Source organism: Pithys albifrons, chromosome 3 (genome assembly GCF_047495875.1).
Source record: "Pithys albifrons albifrons isolate INPA30051 chromosome 3, PitAlb_v1, whole genome shotgun sequence".
NCBI lineage: Eukaryota > Metazoa > Chordata > Aves > Passeriformes > Thamnophilidae > Pithys > Pithys albifrons.
Genome location: NC_092460.1, coordinates 63,148,663 through 63,170,914, shown reverse-complemented (window position 1 = coordinate 63,170,914; position 22,252 = coordinate 63,148,663). Strand labels below are relative to the sequence as shown.

Sequence of the window (22,252 nt, the reverse complement as noted above, 5' to 3'; positions counted from 1 at the left end):
TCCCCCTCCAGGGAACCTGATGAGCATCCTAGGTGCAGGGATGGGAGAAAGGCAAATAGATGACCAGAATACACAAGGTCTTGTGTTTCAAGGCCTGCCTCAAGAAACAGACACTTATGAAAACTAATCTCACTATAAAGAATAACCCTTTATTCAACAGCTCTTAATGTTTTTATTATCTTTTTTATTTGTTTGTTTTGTAATTATGTAAAGCACATTAGAATTAGAATTTTTCCTCAGGAAAAACATACAGTGTTAATACACTATAGCAAGTTACCATTTGTCCCTAAAATACAAAAAAAAAGCATCAAAAAAGAGTTGAATAGAACAACTGAGTGCTAACAAAATTGCAGAGTTAATGGTTCCCTATGACTTAGTCCAAAGAACTGATGAAGACCTTACTCAAGCACCGGAGCAATTAACTGAGGGGGCCTGCAACTGGAAAGCATAACTGGGAATTGTATGGCTACATGTTCTCATGTAAATTAGAAACAGCAGACATCTGAAAGCAGATTACTACAAGTAATTAATTTGCATTAATAAAAGGAATTACCGCAGAAAGAGGAACTGGCCCCAGAAGCTGTGTCTCCTGGAGCTACCAGCACTGCGACTCACACCTTCCACACCCCAACGCGAGGATACAGAACTGGGTAATGACTCATGATGTTTGTTCCCTGTCATCTCTTCCCTACACGCCCATTTTAGGTTCTTCTATTAGCAGGAAATTCAGCAACACCAGACTGTATACATCTTCAATTTACGGAAACACTAAACTCTTTTAAACAGGATGAAAAATGAGTGGCGTTGCAAACAGACGTATGCACTGATATTTAAAGCAACTTGTCAGCCTCTTTTAGTTATACAAACTTCCAACCACACTCAAGTTATCTGAATAAACAGATCTTTCCTGACACAGGAACATTCACCCTCAAACACTTTTAACCCATCTCTATATTTAACATTTTTATTGTCAGTGCTCTGCTCCTGGTGTATTCTGCTCCGTCATTTCTTCACATGACCACAGCCACTATATCCCTTCCTTATCCCAGTCTCAAGGGCAGCATCATCACACAGGTGCCCTAATGTCTAATTCCCAGCATCAGTGGTCACTTGTGGTGCTCGAGACACTCATAATCCATCAGGGTCCCACAGGCTGCAGTGAAGTTTTCTGGGAGAGGGAAGGAAAAAATTCTGCCAGCTCATATTTGAACAGTGAAGTGGGTGCTGAAATGGTTAAGGACTACCTTGCCCCACACTGTTTAGCTTATGAGTACACAGCCAGCTTGGCTTATTTTTCTTGGCAAAATGAAGTCTAAAAGTGAACAATATTGCTTCTGAAATATGCCAAAATAAATACCACAGAAGGAAAAGGTCTCTCTCAGCAAAAGGATATTGCCAAAGAGTCAAATACGTATGAAATTGGAGAATAGGTTTATTTTGAAAATTACAGAGTGCTTCTAACCATCCGAGCCCCAAGGCTTTGAAACAACTTTCTAATCAATGTAAGGAAGGGGAATTTACTTGTAAATGAAGCCAGGTTACAATGAGGGGGTGCTTCCACAAGCAAGCAAGCTCCTTTCTACTTCAGCTAACCCAACCATTAGACTTGAAGATACAATCACAAATGTATAATTTTGTTGTTTGTTTTTTCAGATTTTTTTTTAGCTTTTAGGGGACATTTATGACATGTCTTTGCTGCTCTCTCCACATTTGCAAATGGAGTTTGCAGCTTGGCTGGTTTGAGGTTTTAGTTAACAAATCTTCCTTCACAAGCAGAATTCTTAAAAGCATTAACTGTTCAGGAGGACACACACAAGCTGAAATGAGTTGAAAATTACTGCATGACGGCATCCAGTGAGTCCCTACTTTCCTCTAATAGACAGAGGATACAATCTGGCACTTACATAGGTATTGCTTATTTTTAAGCACCTGTACTAATCAGACAAATCATGCCATAAAAAAAAGCTATTTTTCTCCAACTGTGAAGGAAGTTTGACAGGTCATAAACCTATTATTTAAAGCAGAAGGGAAACATATCCTTCTTATCACATGATCCATAACCTGTTCTGTTAACACCTCTATTCCATCTTATTTTTGCTAATGATTCCAAATTGTGTGGTGCAGCTGACACACTGGAAGGAAGGGATGCCATCCAGAGGGACCGTGACACACTTGACAGGTGGGTCTGTGCAAACCTCAGAAGTACGACAAGGCCAAGTACAAGGTCCTGCACCTGGGTTGAGGCAATCCCAAGCACAAATACAGGTTGTGTGAAGAACAGGTTGCCCAGAGGAGGTGTGTATACTCCATTCCTGAAAGTATTCAAGGTCATATTGGATCAGGCTTTGAGCAACCTGGTCTGGTGGGAGGTATCCCTGCAGAGGGGTTGGAGCCAGATGGTCTTTAAGGTCTCTTCCAACCCAAACCATTCTGTTGGTTCTGTGATTTTAACAGATTGCTTCAGCCACTGGTAGTTTTGGTAGCAATTTGGTTTTCAGTTAGTTCCACACTGAGAATAGGAAAATCCTCCTTGGGTTTCCCACAGAATGAAAGGAAAGCATATATATCAAGGAAAGCTGCTACTCTGCATGAGCAGGATCTTATTTACCTATCTACATAGATGCATGCTCAAATGTCCAGACAACTCCCACCAATTTAAAAAAAAAACCCAAACTCAAAAGCCATAAAATTTATGTCTCAATACTATAATGATACATGATATTCTTTTAGATATAGTTACACAGATCACAGAGCAAAAGCAGCACAAGACAGGTGCCTTGGCCATGAGAAAAGACTGTGGCAGCAAATCCTCATTCAGCCCTTTAAAGATCAGTGAAATGGATTTGACAGTGCTCTGCACTGACTTACAAATTCCCTATGTTAACCAGATTACATGAAGGCATGTTTCTTTAACCAAATAAAGGTGTTAGTAGGAAATACAAGCCCCTTTTTCTGCCAGCATAACAAAAGCTCCTCACCAAACATGATACTTGTTCCAGGCACATTAGAGAATTTAGCCCTGACAGTCTGGCAGTAATACCTTATTGGAGGTACTTTTCTAACATTAAATCATAATTCAATTCACAGAAGGCCTCTTCTTCCCCTTCTCCCACAGAAGATTAGTTTCAGTTCAAACACTTCACTAAATTTGAAGAGTTTCATTAAGAGGCTTTGCCCAATCTCATGGCTGACACTGGTTTTAGCTTTCTCCCTAAGTAGGATCATCTACGATCATAAAATAGGGCACATGCACTTCGATACTGTTTTGTGCTCTGTTATAGTATCAAAGTACCCTCTTGCACTCGAGCATGACACCCCAACGGCGAGGCACAGCCTGGCCTGTGATCTGTCACTGGGCTGCACCAAGTCCACGGTGACATGGCTACTGCATACTGATCTGGCCTTTCCAAAGGGGAAGTGTTCTCCAGGGCTCTGACCTCCAAACCGACCTAAGTTCTGATGGATGCCTGCCTTCTTTCCTTAAAGCCTAAAATAAGTAAAAGCACTTAAATTGCCTACAATGGGTATCAGATAAGAATATACTGTAATATTTTTTAAGATGATACAGGCATAATACCACATTGACTTCAAAGATCAATGTGGCAACAAGCACAAGCAACACATGCTAGGAGAAAACTAGTTGTTTAGGTTCATGTAAAGAAGGATGAAAATTCACCCAAGTCCTTGGCTTGGTCACCCTCACAGTCAAAAAGTATTTCCTGATGTTGTGACAGAATCTCCTGTGTTCCTGTTTGTGGCCATTGCCTCCTGTCCTGTTGCTGGGCACCACTGGAAAGAACCTGGCTGTCACCTTGGTACCCTCCCTTCACCTGCTTACATGCTTTGATGAGATCCCCCACAAGCCTTCTCTTCCCCAGACTAAACAGTCCCAGCTCTTCCAGCCTTTTCTCATACAAGAGATGATCCAGGCCTTTAATCATCTTCATGGCCTTTCACTGGACCCTCTTCAGTATGTCCACATCTCTGTTATACTGTCTAGCCCTGAACTGGAGCCAACACTCCCGATGTGGAGTCACCAGTAGTAAGTAGAAAGGAAGGATCAATATTCTTGATCTGCTGGCAGTGATTCGCCTAATGCATCCAAGGGCACCATTCACCTTCTCTATGGTGAAGATATGTTGACTCCTGTTTAACCTCCTGTCAGGATATGAGGTGAATCCGAGGTAATCTGTTCTGAGGTGTGGTTATCAGTTCTGTAAGGTCCATAAGGAAGTTTAAGGTAACATTCTTGAGAAAGGTATTTAAGTGCTAAAACAAACAAATAAAAAAGAACAAGTTGCATAGACATTAAAAGCTAAAAGTTATAGTATCAGTTTTAAGAGATTAAAGGAAATTACATCCTAAATCTAACCAGGGAGACCAAATCAAGGCTCTCAAATAATCCAAGTGTCATTCATGCTGCCACAGAACTGCTGAAGGCATTTTTGTTTTGCTCCATGCAGTGGAGGAGCAGCAATAGTACAGAAGGTCATAAAAGTACGTCTTGCTTTCAAGGCTCTTTGAACTCAGTGCACCAGAGGAAGTGCAGCCTCCTGGTTGTAGTGTGAGCCCACAGATATCATCTCTCAGCTAACAAGTCCACACACCAAGCACACTTCATTAACAAGCTACAGATCAGGCCAGCTTCTTGCACACGATACAGTGCTACTGCATGCCAAGCACTCTGTGTTTGTTGAGATCAGTTCTGAGAAAGCAGGAACTGAAGCTCAGTTACTGGCAAACATGGAGGAGGGGCAACAGGGTAAAACAATTCAGCAAAATATCTGGTAAACAAAGAAATCACAACTTTTCCTCATCTCTCAAACTAAGCATCCTTACACCTAACAAGATCTTGGAAGAACTAGGAAGATGTGTATTCTGCAATTCTACAAGAGAAATTTGAGAGTTGACTAAATCTTTAGGTTCAATTCCTTCTACTGTCAAGGCAGTCCAAACAGGAGAGCTTGACAAAACCAGAGAAGTCATAGCTGACAAACTGCATAGTACATTAATTCTGAATTGCAATGTTCAAGTGCCCAAAAGTCTGCTATAAATGTAAGCACACCAGACTCAACTGCCTCAAGTCCCCCAAGTATACTGGGATCACTTAATGCTATCAGCCACCAAATGTACCCTTTCAAAACACTTCCTTTCATAAAGTTTCATCACCTGCCTTTTCATTTCCCAAATAAACAGTCTGTGTGCAAAGCAAGCTGTTTCCTCTATTTCTGAAGTGCTGCTTTCAGAAGGGAAAAAACACTCAAATACCAAAACAGCAAAAACCAGGAAAAGTTGAAGTGCTTAAGAAAAAGACTTGAAAACACCTCTCACCTAGAAAAAACTTGGGAAGTAGAAGCATAGTCCAGATACTTCAGCTATCTTTTGAAAGTGTTATAGATGCCAGTAAACATCAAGGAGAGTATAACAAACTTCTGAATATCCACTGCAACTTTAATAATTACTACCTTAAACAGGTGTCCCACAGAAACTTCTCCTGATAAAAATGAAGAAGTACAGAAGAGATTTTAAGAGTTACACCCAGGTAATAAAAACCAACATCTCCTCTAAAAGCTGAAGTACCAAGGTTTCAGGAGCCCTTTGGCCATTGAAACAACTTTCAAAGCTCCCCAACCTGTCCCAGTCTCCATGATATGTATTTTGCAAGACTGCTCCCATGACTCAAATAGGTAGTTAGTCCTAATGGTAAAAATGTCTTACAGGTGTCTACTTACCTGGAGCATTAAACACTTTGCCCCCACAAGACATTTTTACCTAAGGCTCAGTCTAACTTTTAAGCGTAAAAGAGGCAATAAATCATTGGTTTTGTTCATTGAGCTAGAATCGGGTAGAACCTATGAAGTTTCATAGATTTGCTTCATTGCGAAGTAGGGAAAGAAGATTTAATGTAACCTTGCAACACCAATTCTAGCATTTTATTTTTAAATACGTTTTATTTTGTACATTATTTTGCTGCAGTACCAACCAGTAAAATAATTAATACAAGGTTAAATTGCCCAATAACAGTCTTGGTCTTGAAGAAAAAAGGATGCACTCAATGGTTTACATTGCAAACCGTATTCCTTTCAGAACTCTACCCTGTGACTTAAGGGTACATTCAACATTTGGGCCTTGCATTTTTCCTGCACAAAGATAACAAGCTGAAAAAGGGTTTAAGAAAGCAATATGATAAATTTAGTAATTTAAAGTCAAGGAATCTTGCCTTTCTTCTAACAGCATTAGAAGTTTTCTTTCACCTTTGTAAAGGTACTACTAATACTCTCTCACGCACCCACATCGCCCCAGATACCTAGTGAATTCATGTTCATCTAGAAGTTTGCATCAGAAACAAAGATGCCTCTAATAATAGCTCAGAGTATATTAAAAAAAGGTTGTTCTGCACTGTGGTAAGAGGCCAGATGGTACTCTGACATTTCTTCTCTCATTTTTGCAGCTGTAAGAAGATGCAGTGTGATAAACTCTTCTAGAGATAGCTGAAAGGGATCAGTAGATGACTAGTCCCCAACACCTGCTCCTTACACCTATTTCCCCAGTGTGGCTGTTGCCTTTCTGAACTGCCTGCAGACCTGTCCCTATAGGTGTTCCCTAACCCTCTTCTGTCAGAGGAACTCCCCCATTGCAAATTATTTTAAACAGACACTCACAGAATTTAAACTGAGCTAGGTCACAGGCAGTGGCAAAGAACAGCTGAGGGACACCTTTTAACTCACCTCCATTCCAATCATAACAGCCCTGTGTAAGCAGGGACTGTGTTTGCAACTACAGACTCCCCAACACCAAGTGGAAACTACTGCAGGAAATGAAGGGAACCAAGCCAAGACAAAAGGGAAAGCAATGTTGTTGTTAAAGGTTTGTCTGAAATGAAAAAGTAAGTTAAGTCAGCAGTTGGAGAGGTGGCAGAACAAATGCTACCATTTCTGATGCCAAAGTGGAATCAGTTGCTGTTCTGAGACAGGAGATAGATCTGGATTTCCTCTGCATGGAACTTTACAAAACAAAACCCAACACTGCTTTCCTAAAAGAAATACTTCCCCTTGGCAAACATTACCATCAAATACAGAATCATGGCCTTAAAAAGAAAGAAAAAAAGACACTATTTCAAGATATGAAAAACATTTTAAGAATATAAGAATTAATTTATTGTGCTGAAAAAAATCAATAGGAGGATAAGTCTACGTTAATACATCGAATGATGTATCAAAGCATCATAGTTACAATGAGATCACAGATAAAGAAATATTTTAAGTCATACATGCAGGTCAAGAATACAATCAACTTCATAACAAATAAAGTTTCAGAAAGCTATTCTGAGAGTATATATAAACAATTGCCAGTAATCATACTATTACAGATTAATGAATTATCAACTGCTAGATAAATTATATGTGACTAGGTGAGCGCTCTTTACCTACTGCAAATGAAGTAAAAACTTAGCTTAATCTACTATGAAGTTCATGTATTTTAGAAGCTGCAATGTGCTTGAAGTTCAGTTTTGCCCAAATGTGACTGGAATCCTCAGGTTCAAACCAATACAAACAGGTACTGTTGAGTTGAAGGGGAAGAGAATCATCTTAATGCCAAGATTACCTCTCTGGGTCCTGCTAATGAGCATCCTGAATACATTTCACAGGAGCTCAGGTAAGACAGTAACCACAGTCCTAATTTCTGCTCTAAACTGAAACACATAAAATAGAAAAATCAATTCAAGTTCTAAGATTAAAAGTGTGAAAGAAGACAACACAGACAAAAATGTCTCAGCTGAGCTGTGCTTAGCAGCAATACATTTCTCATGTGTTTGAGAGGTTTTTAAGAAATGGACATTCTGCAGGATTAAATCTGTATATTTCCAACAGGAATCTAATGTTTACTCTCATGTACAATTTAATTTCCCTATCTTGGCAGCAGTGCCTCTTCTTGATATTAAAATAGAGTGGATGACATAAGAGATGGCCTTCAGTTGGATTTCTTTTGGCTAGTGCTGGAAGGTAGTTACCACAATATCAAGATACAGGATATCTGTAGGAAAATTTAAGAACAAAAGGTCAGAGTAGCCCACTGCAGTAGGAAAAACCCTAGAAATCCTAACTTAAAGTAGCAGCAGGTTCAAACAGGCAGCGATACCATCTGGCTTACACGTCATGGTTTATTAAAAAGATTTAGAATGTCTAATTTAGATTTCCACTGTTTATGCCAAGTTTATATTTTTTTCACTCTAACACTAAATTAAAATGAGCTGATGAACCTAAGCTTGCTTTTTAGCTGTCAGTGTTATTCTACACGTTCACAATTCAGAAACTTTCATACGTTTTTGGCGTTTTTTTTTTTATTGGGTCAGGGTTTTTTGTAGGGGGGGGGGTTCTGTGTGTGTTTGGTTTTAGTTTGAGGAGGTTTGGGGGTTTGGGGAGCAGGAATACTCGGAAGTGGGGTTTTTTATGGGAGTTTTTACTTGTTGTTTTTCTGTTGTTTTTTTTTAAGACAGGAAAACAGTATTACAAATAGACTCTGCACAGGCTTAACAAGGACTAGTGCTTTTAGCACCAAATGCCCAAGCTTGTCTTCTGAAGCTACTGAGTAACTGCTCATCAACATGGATTTGGAACTGCTGCAAGAATCTCACATGGCTTTTAGTTTAACAGAACACCAATAACATTTAAACAATATAGTCTGATCCACTAGAACTGTAAAATATTGTTGCACTGCAGACTTGGCAAGTGACCCAGCACTAAACCTTATTTGCCCACCATTTACCCATTTCTATTTAACAAATTACACATTCATGCTCGACATTGCTTTGGGCAATGAGAAGCACCCAGCCTGCGACATCAAGCAGCTATGGAAGAATTACAAGCAACATCAAGTGACAACTTACCTGCAATTCACACCCGCAGAAATCTGGTCAATAGCACTGCCTAATGTGAGTCAGACAACTGCTCACAGTCTTTGAAACAAACAAACAAGCAACTTATATAAAAATAACTTTTAGCCAGAGCTGAAAATAGAAGCCAAGCCTTTCACAGATGAAAGCCAGCCATCAGTACAGGAGTCAAACATTTTTTCCCAAAGCTGTCCCAGTTCTGAAGAGTAGAATGCTTTTTGCTCACAGTACTGAGAAGGGACACCAAGATTCTCCATAGCTAGAAACACGTACACAGGGCACTTCTAACATTCTGGTTCAGAGACTAGTAGATATTTTTTTTCTCCCTGCATGAATTTAGTACGTGCCATGGATGGGATAAAGGGTTCTGTTCCTTGACAACCAGGAGTAGTTGTAAGCATGTACACGAAAACAGTCTTGACACTTCCTTGAAAGTTCTTTGAAATGCTTCAGGGAAGAAAACAAAGAGAGAAAAAAACAGCATCCTGGACCACGAATTATTCCATTCAAGGTCAAACAAATATTTAATGGACAAGGCACCTCCTGCTGTCCTTCCACCTACTCTACTCAAGTACTGGGATTCACCTTTCCATAAAATGGTTTAAGAGGGCCATCAGGTAGCTTGAGCACCTGATTTAAAGGGAACACAATCCTCTCTGCTGTGCAATATCATAGAATTGTGTGATATGAGGTTTTGAATCCTGCTTTCCCACCATTCTCTATCCAGCCACTCAACATTCATCTAGTCAGAGAAGTCAGAACAGCACGGTACAGGTTGTGAGAGACATCACAGAATTTGGGAACACAGCATCAGACAGAAGACAGGCACAAGCACCTGGAAGGAAGGATACATCGCCTGTGAGCTCCAACAAATTTGGTTGCTGTTCTTACAACAAATAAAGAATAATTCCAAGAGAAAATTTATTTATCTTTTAGAAGTAAAAACCTACATCCTTCCCTTTCACAGCATTACCTCATTTCAATATTGTCATCAAAACTGACAAGCATTATCAGTTAATAGCATTTCATAATTTACTTTCATATTTAAAAATCACACACAATACCACGATAACACGAGCTTAACTACCAAGATAATATTAGCATAAAGCAATTCAATACCCTGTATCTCTGCCACAGCAGTTAACTACACCTCTGCATATAATGTTACACATTTTATTCCCTTGGAAATACCTGTGCAAACTGCCTTCAAGTCCAGTGTGTAGGAAAGAATTAAACACTCACTGCCATACCCCGCAATGCGTATGAAGCCAGGCAGCAATAGCTCAAAAACTGTAACTGAACAAAAATGTACATCCCAACTTACACATAGAGTAAGAGTCTGTTCCTGGGGCACATCCCATCTCTGACACTCACACACGGCACGGAGATGTCAGAAGGAGAAAACATGCAGATACCCATTTAGACTTCCTGCAGGAGTGGCTGTAAGAGTAACCAGCACTACACACTTCAGCTATGTGCGATGCTACAAGGGGCAACTGGAGAAACCTTGTGCCCTGCATTTTCCATCTGTTGTTAACTAAGTGCCCAGACTGAACATCCAAAACCAGCTGGTACAAACCAGTCAACTTCAGCAGGACATTGTAGCTACAACTAGAGATTTGAACTTGTAAAAGTTCTGATTTATCCAAGAAATCGTCACATTAACATGTGGAAGAGTTGAAGTTTCTTGGTTTGTTTTTTTTGCCAAAATTGTCAAAAAGCATATGTAATACCGATTTCAGTAACATCAACAGGCATGCAGAGCCTCTAACCTCAAAAACACCAAGATATACATAATCTTTCCCATACATAATCTTTGTTCTGTAGCCCTCAACATAATTCAGAGAGGGATGAGCTGTTCTCCCCCTGACAATCACAATTTGAGAAAAAAATACCATAAGCCAGTAGTTATTAATACAATGGCACACTTTAAACTCTCATGATGGCTTCTAGAAAGTCTGTGACACTCACAACTTCAACTTTTTCAGATCCAAATTGTCTGAAACAGACATGGAATATGAAATTAAGGCCTGGTAACTCCAGGAGTGCTACTAATTTAATAAAACCAAAATTGAAAATGAAAAGCCAGTTGGATATTTCAAAGTCATTTATAAGAACCAAGCTGTAAACCAACTGAGACGCTTACCTATCAAAATGACCTAACCAAGACAAGCACACAAGAATTCCAGATACATCATGAAGTAATAAGTAATTTTGCACCCCCGGAGAAAAGCACTACGCCAACACTTCACACACAGTGAGAATTGCCTGTTCCCAGATGTTGGTAAGTATAATTAACCTTCATAACCTTGTCTTTGGCCTTGAGCATTAAAGCTGAATCCATCTTAGAAACCAATTAAAATGCTAAGCAGTCTATCTACTCTGGGACTGGAGAACACCATACTACATTCAATCAAAAAACAATGCATAGCACAGTTGTCTCCTTAGAGACCTTCAAGGATCTGTGAGCTGTTTTAGTCAAAATTGCATTTCATAAATAAATCACATTTTAACAAGAACTGAAAAATTCTTCAATTCTTCATGAAGATCCTGAAACATTTAAGGTATATGAAAGCAAAACTGAAGGTTTAACAGGGAAAAAACAGGTATAGAAACAGGGGAAAATGATGAGCTAGGTGGGCCATGAAGTTTGATTTTGCCCTTTCATGCTTATCTTTAACAGACAGTAATTGCACAGTACAGTTCACACTGACAGTGTTTAACCTCATTCTCTCCAGAAAGGTACTTTCATTCATTCTGCCTTTTAGATTGCCTATCAAGGAAATATATTTAAAATTTATGTCACCCAACCTGCTTTTTCTGTGGTTGCCATTTTTAAATTAGTAGAACAACCAGACAGGCAGGAGATAGAATTCTAATTTTTCTTTCTAACTTTTTCTTTCCTAAATGATAGTTATTTCCTCTTATAGAAAAAATATAGTGAACAGAAGACTAGTAAGCATATGCCCAGTCATTTACAAGAGTCTTTCAGAGTACCCAGACTCTGAATCAAAGAGCTATTCTACATGACAAATGCTGTCACAGGTGCAGAGCAAAAGCACTCTCTAGGTTTGCTTTAAAGTAAATGAATACCATCCCTGGTTTCACAACTTTCCCAGCTGAGGATGAAATTCGTATTATACTAAAAGATTTTAAGGCAGGTATGAAATTCTGTTCTTTTAGTGGCAATACAGTTTCTCTGTGCTACCCTGTATAGGAGGCTATTGCTTCATAACAACATAAAAAAAAATCTGTGTCTCTCAGTACTTTCTTGTTACATCTATTCCTTCACATTAATCATCATTGTTAGTGTCACGTTCTTTTTTCCAATTAAGACCACTAGGTAGAAACACAACTTTACTTTTTCAACAAAATTAGGTAGAGTGATTTCTGGTTCTCTAGTGATTCTGAGCTGATTAGCACCATTTTATATTTACAACTCAGTTTTAACATCAGGGTTATGTTTTCAGTGATATACATGTTATATCTTAGTATAACGTCATTCACTACTGGAGTTGAGTGTTGGGTTTTTTCCATTTTTAAAATTTATTTTCAAACATAAAAAAATATATCTGCTTAACAAGCATTTGTTTGGGTATTTAAACAAGCTTGAATTAGCTCTTTATTTTGAAAACAGGTCCTTTATGAGGTGGCTGAAAGTCAGAATCATCTTCATGTTCACTTAGGGTGTATTTCAAGCCTTGTAACTTCCAAGGAGTTCTCTTGGTCGCTGTTCAGCTTCCTGTAACAGCGCTGTAGATGGCAGCATTTCACAGAGATCACCTCCCTGCCTTAACCTGGGGCAAGGACTGCAATACAGGAATACACTGTAAGGTGCTGCAAGAATCTTCAGTTCAGGCATTTCCAGAATGTACCACACATAGTAAGAAAGTATGCAAGATGCAGTAATTTGAAAAACAACCTTCTCAGCTGACTAAAGAAATAATAATAAATAATGCCAGTTACATAAAAAATTTAAGGAGAGATCATCCTTAAAACAAAGATCTACAATAAAACGTTCCTGTGTATGGAATTCGAGCACACTCAGACATTTCATTTCAGCTGACCAAAATAAAATTAAGTTTTCTGTAGTAACCTCAAATTCCTGACTAGAAAGTGCTGTTCTAGTGTAGGTGGGCACATCTGGATCCTCTGGCCTTCCAACTGACCTGAAATGAATGAACTCTCCAGGAAATAATGGCCTGCACAGCAAACATCTCAGTTTCACACTAAAAGATGGTTCTATTCTGTCAGCAACACATTTTCCACACAGAATCTCCCAGAAGCAGTCACCTTTGTCTTAAGGTTGACTGTCCACATCATAACACACACACAGTATGAGCTGCACAAGAATGAACTACTTCTCACTCCTGGAAAATATGACTAACATGAATCCAGGTATATTGCTTTGCCCCATACTTCCCTTTCTTCCTAAAATTTTAACTGCAGTTGACAAAAGCCAAGTATGCGATATCCCACTGCTAAAACTCTTACACGTTCTGCTGTACCTGTCAGAAGCAGGTTGAATCAAGAGCAAACCATGCAAATCCCATACCACCATCATGGTGGGTTCACATTTCACAACAGGTAGAAAGATGGCTCAATCACTAGCCAAGCAAGCAGCTTTAGGAATCACCTCACCAGAAACTTCAATGCTTCCCCAGATAAAAACCTCCTCCTAGTTGTCAGCCTCATTAGGCATCTCAAGCAAAGTACACAAACACTGGTTCCCAAGACAAAGAGCATGCAAGGTTCTCTTTGCAATGCTCACAAATCAGAATTCATATGGTATTCATTTACATTCTTTATGAGAAAGGATGGCCTGATAAAGATCAAAACTACTTTCTTTGTTACTCAGCAAAACTTTTGCTGGGCACTAGAAGATGCACGAGATACCAGAACAGCGATGAAGGAGGAGCAGAAGCCAAGTCACAATAAAATGCCATCTTTGTTAACTCTACAAAGTCCAGGGATGTAACAGTGAGCAGACTGATACCACTGCGCTCCACCACCACAGTATCAGCAGAAGGGCTCCCACAAGTGTTGCTCCTGGCAAATAAATGTATGCTCATACAACCTCCCTGGATGCAGCACTGGGAGGAGTGGAGTGTTACTATTTTTGCTTCTACAGCTTAGGCTTGCAGCAATTTGAGGAGGGAGGAGACACTTGCTGACAGAAGCACCTGCACTGCAGCTTCTCCCACACTGTTACACGAACTTTGCGAGTTAAGCAGCAAAGATTGCCATGCGTAGGATTCAAGCAGAGACATCTAAAATTTCACAACTGCAAAACAGGCATGCATCATGCAAGCTTACACCTGTATTTTTCTCCAGAGAAAGTAAAGCAAAGAACAAAAACACAGAACACTACTAAGTTTTTGAATTGTTAGGACAAGTAGGACAGCAGCAAAAAAGAAAAAAAGTATGTTCCTATGTGCTTAAGTGAAAGAAGAGAGGCATGTGGGGCTCAAGATAAAACTATTACAGACATGGAATAAATCTGGGATGGAAAAATGACATTTAGAAGCGTCAGACAATTATAACCAAAACAGTTAATGATGCAGAGCCATCATCAAAACGATAGCTACAGGAGGACAAACATGGAAATAAATTTTTTAAAATAAATCTATTTTTAAAAAAAACACAGAAAAAATTTCAAGCAAACATGACTCCGTAATAGATGACTAAGGCCACCAGAGCTCAAGGGGGCTTTCAGTCAGTCCCGATGGCAGCAGCAACACAATGGCACAACAAGAGGACAGATACTAACTGAAGCTGGAAAATTTGCACGTACTTCAAATGTAAGTCGTAACAGAAGAGCTCCATTATTTCTTGTCTCTTCCTTAAAGACTCAACTCTTGGGACCCTTAACACTGGAGAAGGGGGTGAGGATTCAGCGAGAGCTTTCCTATTGCAAGTTAAAACCCCAATAATATGCACACACCTTCTTTTACTCACGTCTTTTTCCAAGTCTTCATCAACATGAAAGTTGTTTAGAAATTACTTTTTGCTATTCTACAACTTCCCCTGTCTGGGCTGCCCTACTGCAGAACACACAGTGCAGGCTGCAGAAGGTCAGCTATAGCAAGTTACAAGTCATAAAAACACCAGCTACTCCCTAACAAAACAAAAACAAACAACAAAACCACAAACCACCAACACATCCCTCTTTTCCTTCCCTCCATCCAAGAGTTTACAATCAGAGGTGAAAATGTAAACATCATCCTATCAAGGCACTAATATCCAGGAAATCATTCTACCAGCCAATTGCTCCTTCCTACAACACTTCCCACAACACCTTAAAGCCAAATGAATCACAACATGTGGCAAGGAAGACAACTTGAGCTTCTTAAGTCTGACTTTTACGACATAAATATCCACTAAACAAACAGTCTACATTCTAATCACCTCCTAGAAACTAACGGGGGAAGGGGGGGGGGGGGGGAAGGGGGGGGGGAGGGAAGGGGGGGGGGAGGGAAGGGGGGAACAAACAAAAAACTATACCACAAGCCCCCACCAAACTGTTTACATGAAATTGTTTGTTAGCACTGGAAATTGAAGGAATTTTTAAACCCACAGAAGTGTCTACAAAATGCCTAAAATGAATCACACTCCAAACCTATGTGCAATACCTCAGACATGTTTCAGCTCTCACTTCTGGACACTTGTTGAGAGTAAGGTCAGGTCTCTGTCACTCTAATTTCCCCTTCCTCTACAATGCCTGCCGGCACAAATGCTTTTAGACATACTAAATTCACAAAAGGTCAAGTGCCATTCAATGTTCTGTATACAGAGCTAAGAGAAAAAAAATTAAAAATCACTGACTTTAGTTCTTAGGAACAACAGACAATCAATTTACCCTTAACCCTGTTTTCTTAAGATGCAGCAAGCCTTAGCTTACTGAAGTTGAAAATTAAAACTGGAAACACCAGTGGTTTGAGAAGCCTGAGCCTCCTGTACTACACAGCAACCAAGTGACCACTGTGTTACAGAAGCATCATTGGTCTCTTTCACCAAAAGCAGACTAAGCCATGCATGAATCTAATACTTCTGCTGGATCTTCATCAGCCTGATGCATAAGATATTGTCACAAGTTCTGATGAAGAAGACAGCAGAATATGATTTTAACTATTAACAGCATGAGAACTGTCATGCTGGTACGTATTTCCGAGGCATAATGAATTCCTGTAGCTGTAGTAAGAGAAAGAGGAGTCCACAAATTATTATGCAGAATAATAAAGGAACAGAGTTCAGAAATAAATCATGTAAGGGAACAAAAAACTACAATTCAGGAAGATAGGCAGAGCGACATCTGCAATATATTTGACTGAGATTCCTGTTGGCAAATACTTAATTTGTATAGGATGTAAAGATAAATAATTTTGTCTCTTTTTGAATGAAAGACTATAGGTGATACTAAGAAGCATTCACAGAATACAGGAACTGAAACAGTACAGCTCAGTGTTGACTTTTGTCTCACTCTATTCATGCCTCAGTTCCATCCGTGCTGCTTATATGAAAATTAATAAAATGAAGGTTATTTCAGTATATTTACATAAAGAGACAACACAAGTCCTGTTCACAAGTGGATTATATTTACAAAAACAATCTGTCAATCACAGAGGAAAGTGACCTAAGACAAGCAAAAAACGACCAGTTTTCTTCATTTCATAAAGTGGGATGAAATATAAATTGATAATTGATAAAATAAATATTAAAAAGTGTATTAAAGTTCTTTTCTGATCAATTAGTAACAAAAAAATATTTATACTCAATAAATGATACAATATGTAATCAGTGATTTGTTATGCTTGAAAACAACCACCACCTATCAGACTTTTAATCTTCATTTTGACATAAATCAAGCTCTATGTAGGAAGAATGGAGAAATCAACAATAAGATATCCAAGGACAAAATTTTAAAGTTCTCTGAAGACAAAAATTGCTTATAAGCCAAAACATGGGGAAAACTGTTAAAGCTTGTTTTAATTGAACAAGAATGTGCCACTGAACACCAAAGTAATACAATTTGTGACGTGTGATCTGACAGTGACCAGAGCAGAGGTCTTCTCCAAATTTAAAAAGAACACAAAGCAAACTACCAAAACCCAAGCCCTCTCACAGCACAGGCCTCATTTCCTTACACTGGTTCTTAGCTTACACAGAACTAAAGCACGTTTCCCTGCTCCAAGCTGAGAACCAAATGGAGGATTATGACACCGAAAGAAACTGATTAGTAAACTTCAAAGAAAATATTATTGGAAACACATGGAGAGGAATACTGAGGGCTGTTCTTTGAAGCACTGACAGTAAGTGGGGATAGTTAATATTTAATTAAAGTAGCTGACATGGTACAGACCCATCTGAACACTCTCTCAGGTTTATTTTTCACCATTTTCCCACATTTTATAGGGCAGCTCATTGTTCTCTATTCTGCATTGTACCTTGAATAGCAGGTATAAGCTTTCTGCTTGGTGCTTCTTTGCCTTAGCAGACTTGCTTTTTTAATCAAAGGAGACCTTTTTCAATCAAGGTAGAATATTCATTTTTATTGAAGATTTCAAAATTCTGCCTTAATACCTCTCCTCACAGTCAGCAACTTTGTGTGCTACCTAAATACATGTAACCTCCCCTTCAGGAATGATGGTGCCTCAGCTCAGTGGGTTAGAACACGGTGTCTGTAATGCCACAATTGTGGATTCAACTCCTGTGTGGGCCATGCAATTACAAGCTGGATTAGACGATCCGTCAGTCCCTTCCAACTTGGAATATTCTGTGATTCTGCTTATAAGTATCACAAGCTTAAAGTCCATGGTTTCCCCTGATGATTGTCTATTCCAGGTATTTTAATATAGGTTTTTGCATTAAGGTTCATCCTGACCCTTTTCAGGGCAGCACAGGTTAGTGACAATGAAGTGACAGTGACTGTCCTCTTTGCAAGCTGCAATCAAGGTTCTACTTGTAAAAACAGCAAGCAGTAAATCTTTATATGTAGGTTAGCATGGGGCCCTTAATTCTGTGTACAAAAAAAGATTCAAACATTATCTTATTGGCTTCTCTCTACAATCACTAAGATTACATTTTAATACCAATGAGATTTTTCATTTGATAACAAAAGAAGCATTACAAAATTGCCGTTTCAATACAGGAAATCTTTCAGCCTCCAACAGATCATAACAGACAGAGCAGCAAGATCTTTAGTGTCAGGATTTCAACTTTTTATGTATTGTGCAGACTCTAAAACTTTAGAGTTGTTTCTTTTTTAGACATTGAGTGAAGCAAAGATATACCTACAAAGTCTACAATTTGCATTATACAGATTAATTAGTTTCTTTACTTACCCATACAAAATGCTTTGTTTTCCTAAAGGAGACGGCAAATAATGAAGTTATTTTATATTTATATATATATAAAACTTTATTTTAAATAATATTTATATAGTATATATTATATAATTTATAATATATATTATTAAGTATATTATTAAATAATATTTATTAGTATATAAATAATGAAGCAAAAAACATTAAAGTACTCCAAGTCACAGCTACCCTGACTTGTGTGAGCCTGAAGACGTAGCTGAGAGCCCTGCACTGAGGATTGCCAGCTGGTAGTTCACAGAAGGACATCTCCTTCTAAGGCATTACTAGTACACTTGTTTCTATGCAAAAATATACATCCACACACGCAAATCATGTTCTACAGGTTCAGCAAGTCCTTGCAGCAGAGCTGATACTACATGGGCACCGTGTGCATCACACACAGACAGCACACACGACTGTCTAAATACCACCAGCAGGTTCACCACTTAAGGAAAAACAAACAAACAAACCCCCACTCCACAAAAAAACCACACTGAAAAATAATGCCCTACCCCAGCTAGTAGTCCTCCACAGTGTCTGAGCTATCTGGAGAGAATCTAAGGTTACAATCATGCCCTCTTCTAAAACTATAATCTCCTGAAAACAGCTAAAGCCACAGTTAGTCAGATGGTGCCTACAGTTACAAGAAATGAGACAGAAAATTCCCTGCAGCACTTTAAAGGTGGTTTTTGTAGGAAACCAAGAAGAAAGATGTTAAGCATCCAGCAAAATTGGAACAGGTAATGTAGCTGGAATTGCGGGATAAAATAGACAGGTCATATCTCACAAGAAAATGCAGTAATCCCAAATATGTTTTCCTCAGTAAAACTTCCAAGAAGGCAGGCCTCACCATCCCACTTACCAGAAAAAATGGATGAAAGAGAAGCAAAAATGCCACCTCAACTTTAGCAGAGTACATGCCATTAGGTGAGGAAAGTGATGGAAGTTGTCTTCATTCACAAAAAATACTGCTCCATTAGTGATGTGCACTTTACATTCACCTTAAGTATGTTAAACATCAGCTATAAGAACGACACCAGATGTTCAGTCACACTAAATTAACCCTATCTGTTAGTTCAGGTAAGAAACTAAGTCTTCCATGATCCTCCTGGCTCTCCCCACACTACCATAACTTCCATGGCATTGTCTTCATTGGAAAAGACTATGATCAAGGATAGAAACCAGAAGGCCATACTACACAAAAGCACAAAGAATTGTACAGTCTCTCCATATGAAATGGAAAGACGAGAGGAGCAGGTATCTCATTCAGAGAATTACTAACAGTCCTGGAGAGCTAGAAAATACACAAGTCTAAACACTATTATTATTGTTGCTGAAATTTCCTCTTGTAGATCTCGTATTTTGGCTCCACAATACAAGACCTAAATGACTTCTCTTTGCCTTCTGAAGGGGAAAGACAGCATTAAGAATAACAAGCATTAAGGGAAGAGAGTATTTCTGCATTAACTTCTGCTGCAGTATGATCAGTTATTCATCTGTACAACTCACACTAGCAAAATTTAACCTGTTTTCCAAAATTATATTGTCTGGCATATTATACTCTGAAAAAATGTATGGCGGCTGTATAGTCTGTATAGCAAACCCACTGAGATTAGTCACAGACAAATTTTTACTGCGTTTGCCCCAGGTTTATAGTGCAGGCTATTAACAAAGTTTAGCCAGTGTACAGTTGTACCGCCATGTGCCAATGTTGTCCAGAAAGACAGCAAGCAGCTGACACCAAGTTGATGCATATTTCTGGACCAAGTCTACAGAACTTTTCTTGGCAGTTTTTCCTCCCAATCACACTAGCTATTATTTGAAGTCTTGAAAACTTAAAAAAGCCAAACAAATAATTAAGCAGATGACCTACCATGTTTTCATATTACGTATGTTAGGGTGGGGATGAAGGAGAAGAAAAAGCTAAATGGTACACTCTCAAGGGTCAGGCCCAAGTAACATAGTCTGCATTCTATGCATTAAGTCGTAATACATTTGTTTCAAACAAAACATTTCCCAAGCATTATGCAATCAATTGCACTACTCTAAATAGACATCTAAACTGGTTCAGTGACATAAACTCGTTCTTGTGACTGCTTTCCACTGGGAAAAAAAATATCATGAGAGCTTTGCTCACATCAAAAGCCTTATAACAGAGCTCTTATCAAGACATAGGTAGAGTGAAAGGAGGGAGATTGGTGATCTTCTACAGCCACATTAAATGTTTGTTTTCAGGCTGCTACATATTCAGTGTTTCAGACAAACTCTAGTATATTTCAGTCCTTCTCTTAGACTACATCTCCAGCGACAAACAATGGTAAACCCACTGTCCTGGTACAGGATGGTGCTGCTGGATGCAACTCCCACAGTTGCAAAACAACGAACTGCAGTTTATGCAGACTCACTGGTTTAATGTCTAAACAATATCCTAGCTATCCTTCTGTGTTAAAAAACAGTATTTGGTTTATGCAGCATAAAGGTTCACAAGTTGTACCAAAAGCTCCACTGCAAATAAACTGCCTCCTCCTCCTCCTCCTGGCAGCACCAGCATCCCACCACTCAAAGAACAAAACTCCCTCTCTGCTCCTCTTCACCACCCGTCCGTCTGCACGCACGGGAGGAGCACGTCACAGCAGGTCCCTCGGGCAGCCACCTCTGAGATGAGTCTGGGAAGGACAAGTTGGCAGGGGGTGACAAATTCGTGGGGATTTATTTTGAAAGCTTCATATGGCTGTGAACAGTATTCTTCCCTAACTCCAGTCATACACTCCACAGTATTTACATCCCCTGCAGAAACAAATCATGCCATGGCGGCTTCAAAGAAAAAAGTGACCCATAAACAGCTATTTACATTGGAACTAAATGTACAAGAATAAAAAATTTTAAAAAATGCATTTAGTCCTGAAAAAGGGCTTATATCCATTGCCACGCATCCTCATACCAAGTGATCTTTCCTGTCACTAGACGAGGGAAGATGAGGTTTCAGGTTTCTTAATTCAGTGCCACTTAAGGAGTGGCATCTTCACACTTCTTAAAACCTGCAAAGACCGCAAGACATGAAATATGAATTTAGTCACTAAAAAATTAGATCAATGTAATATTTAAGCAAACATCACCCATATTACCTAGAAAAAGTATTCACCTTGCCCATGAAAGCAAGCTTTTTATTACATATCTTAGAAGCTATTAGAAAAAAAAATCCATGAAATTTCAAGCAAAGGGACTTGCTGTGTACCTGGCCAAAAGTATTTCATGAATCTTAGTATGTCACATTTTGCCTTTAGAATAAATTCAGGAATCTTTTATAATTCATGAAATAGAAACCAACTGAATCTGTAGTTTACCACACAAATCTTGGATCAACAATACAACATTGTTTTTAATTATCACCATCTAGTTCCAAGTAATAAATTGTTTGCCTTAACTCTCCAAGTCATCTGTAAGAATACAGCACCTAAAGAACAGTTTGAGGAAAAATATGCCAATCCCTGACATGTGGCCCCTTAGGCACTTAGAAAAAGACCCACTGTACATGAGGCAAAGCCAGGTTTGGAATGATACTCCTGCTACTTGAAGAGTCAAGGAAATCATTTACAAGTGTATTTAATTACTCTACAGCAGAAGGAGAGGTGAAAAGTATCCATCATTTTATTAAACCTTGGTAATGCTTTATTTATCTTAGGAATAGATAAATAATGCCTAAGCCACAGTCAAGCACCCAACCTGGTTTACTAACCCACATGCTTCCTACCAGCTTTAAACATGTGAATTCGAAAAAAACCCACATATTTTCTGATGCATAATTCCTTAAATGGCTAAAACTGTCAATCAAAAGAAGTTTCCTACAACACACATGCTTTCCTAAGTTGTGCAAGAACACTAAATTCAATAAAAATATGTTTTCACACGTTTAAATGACCAGTATTTTATAGCTGCACTTCCAAGTTCAAGCCTTTTCAAAAGCAACCCACTGGTCTTTTGAAATAACCTTCAAAGT

The 22,252-nt window shown here is 38.8% G+C and overlaps 1 protein-coding gene across 4 annotated transcripts in view; it reads right to left on the bottom strand.

The window, feature by feature from the left end:
- OSBPL8 (oxysterol binding protein like 8) overlaps positions 1-22,252 on the bottom strand; it is an 84,961-nt gene that overhangs the window by 57,525 nt on the left and 5,184 nt on the right. For 2 of the 4 annotated variants that reach the window (XM_071552187.1, XM_071552186.1), the window contains exon 1: positions 554-638. The exons of the other annotated variants lie outside the window; for them this stretch is intronic. The gene's annotated coding sequence lies outside the window, so the exon portion shown is untranslated. Of the gene's footprint in view, positions 1-553; positions 639-22,252 lie in introns of those variants that run through there. 4 annotated transcript variants of the gene reach the window in all.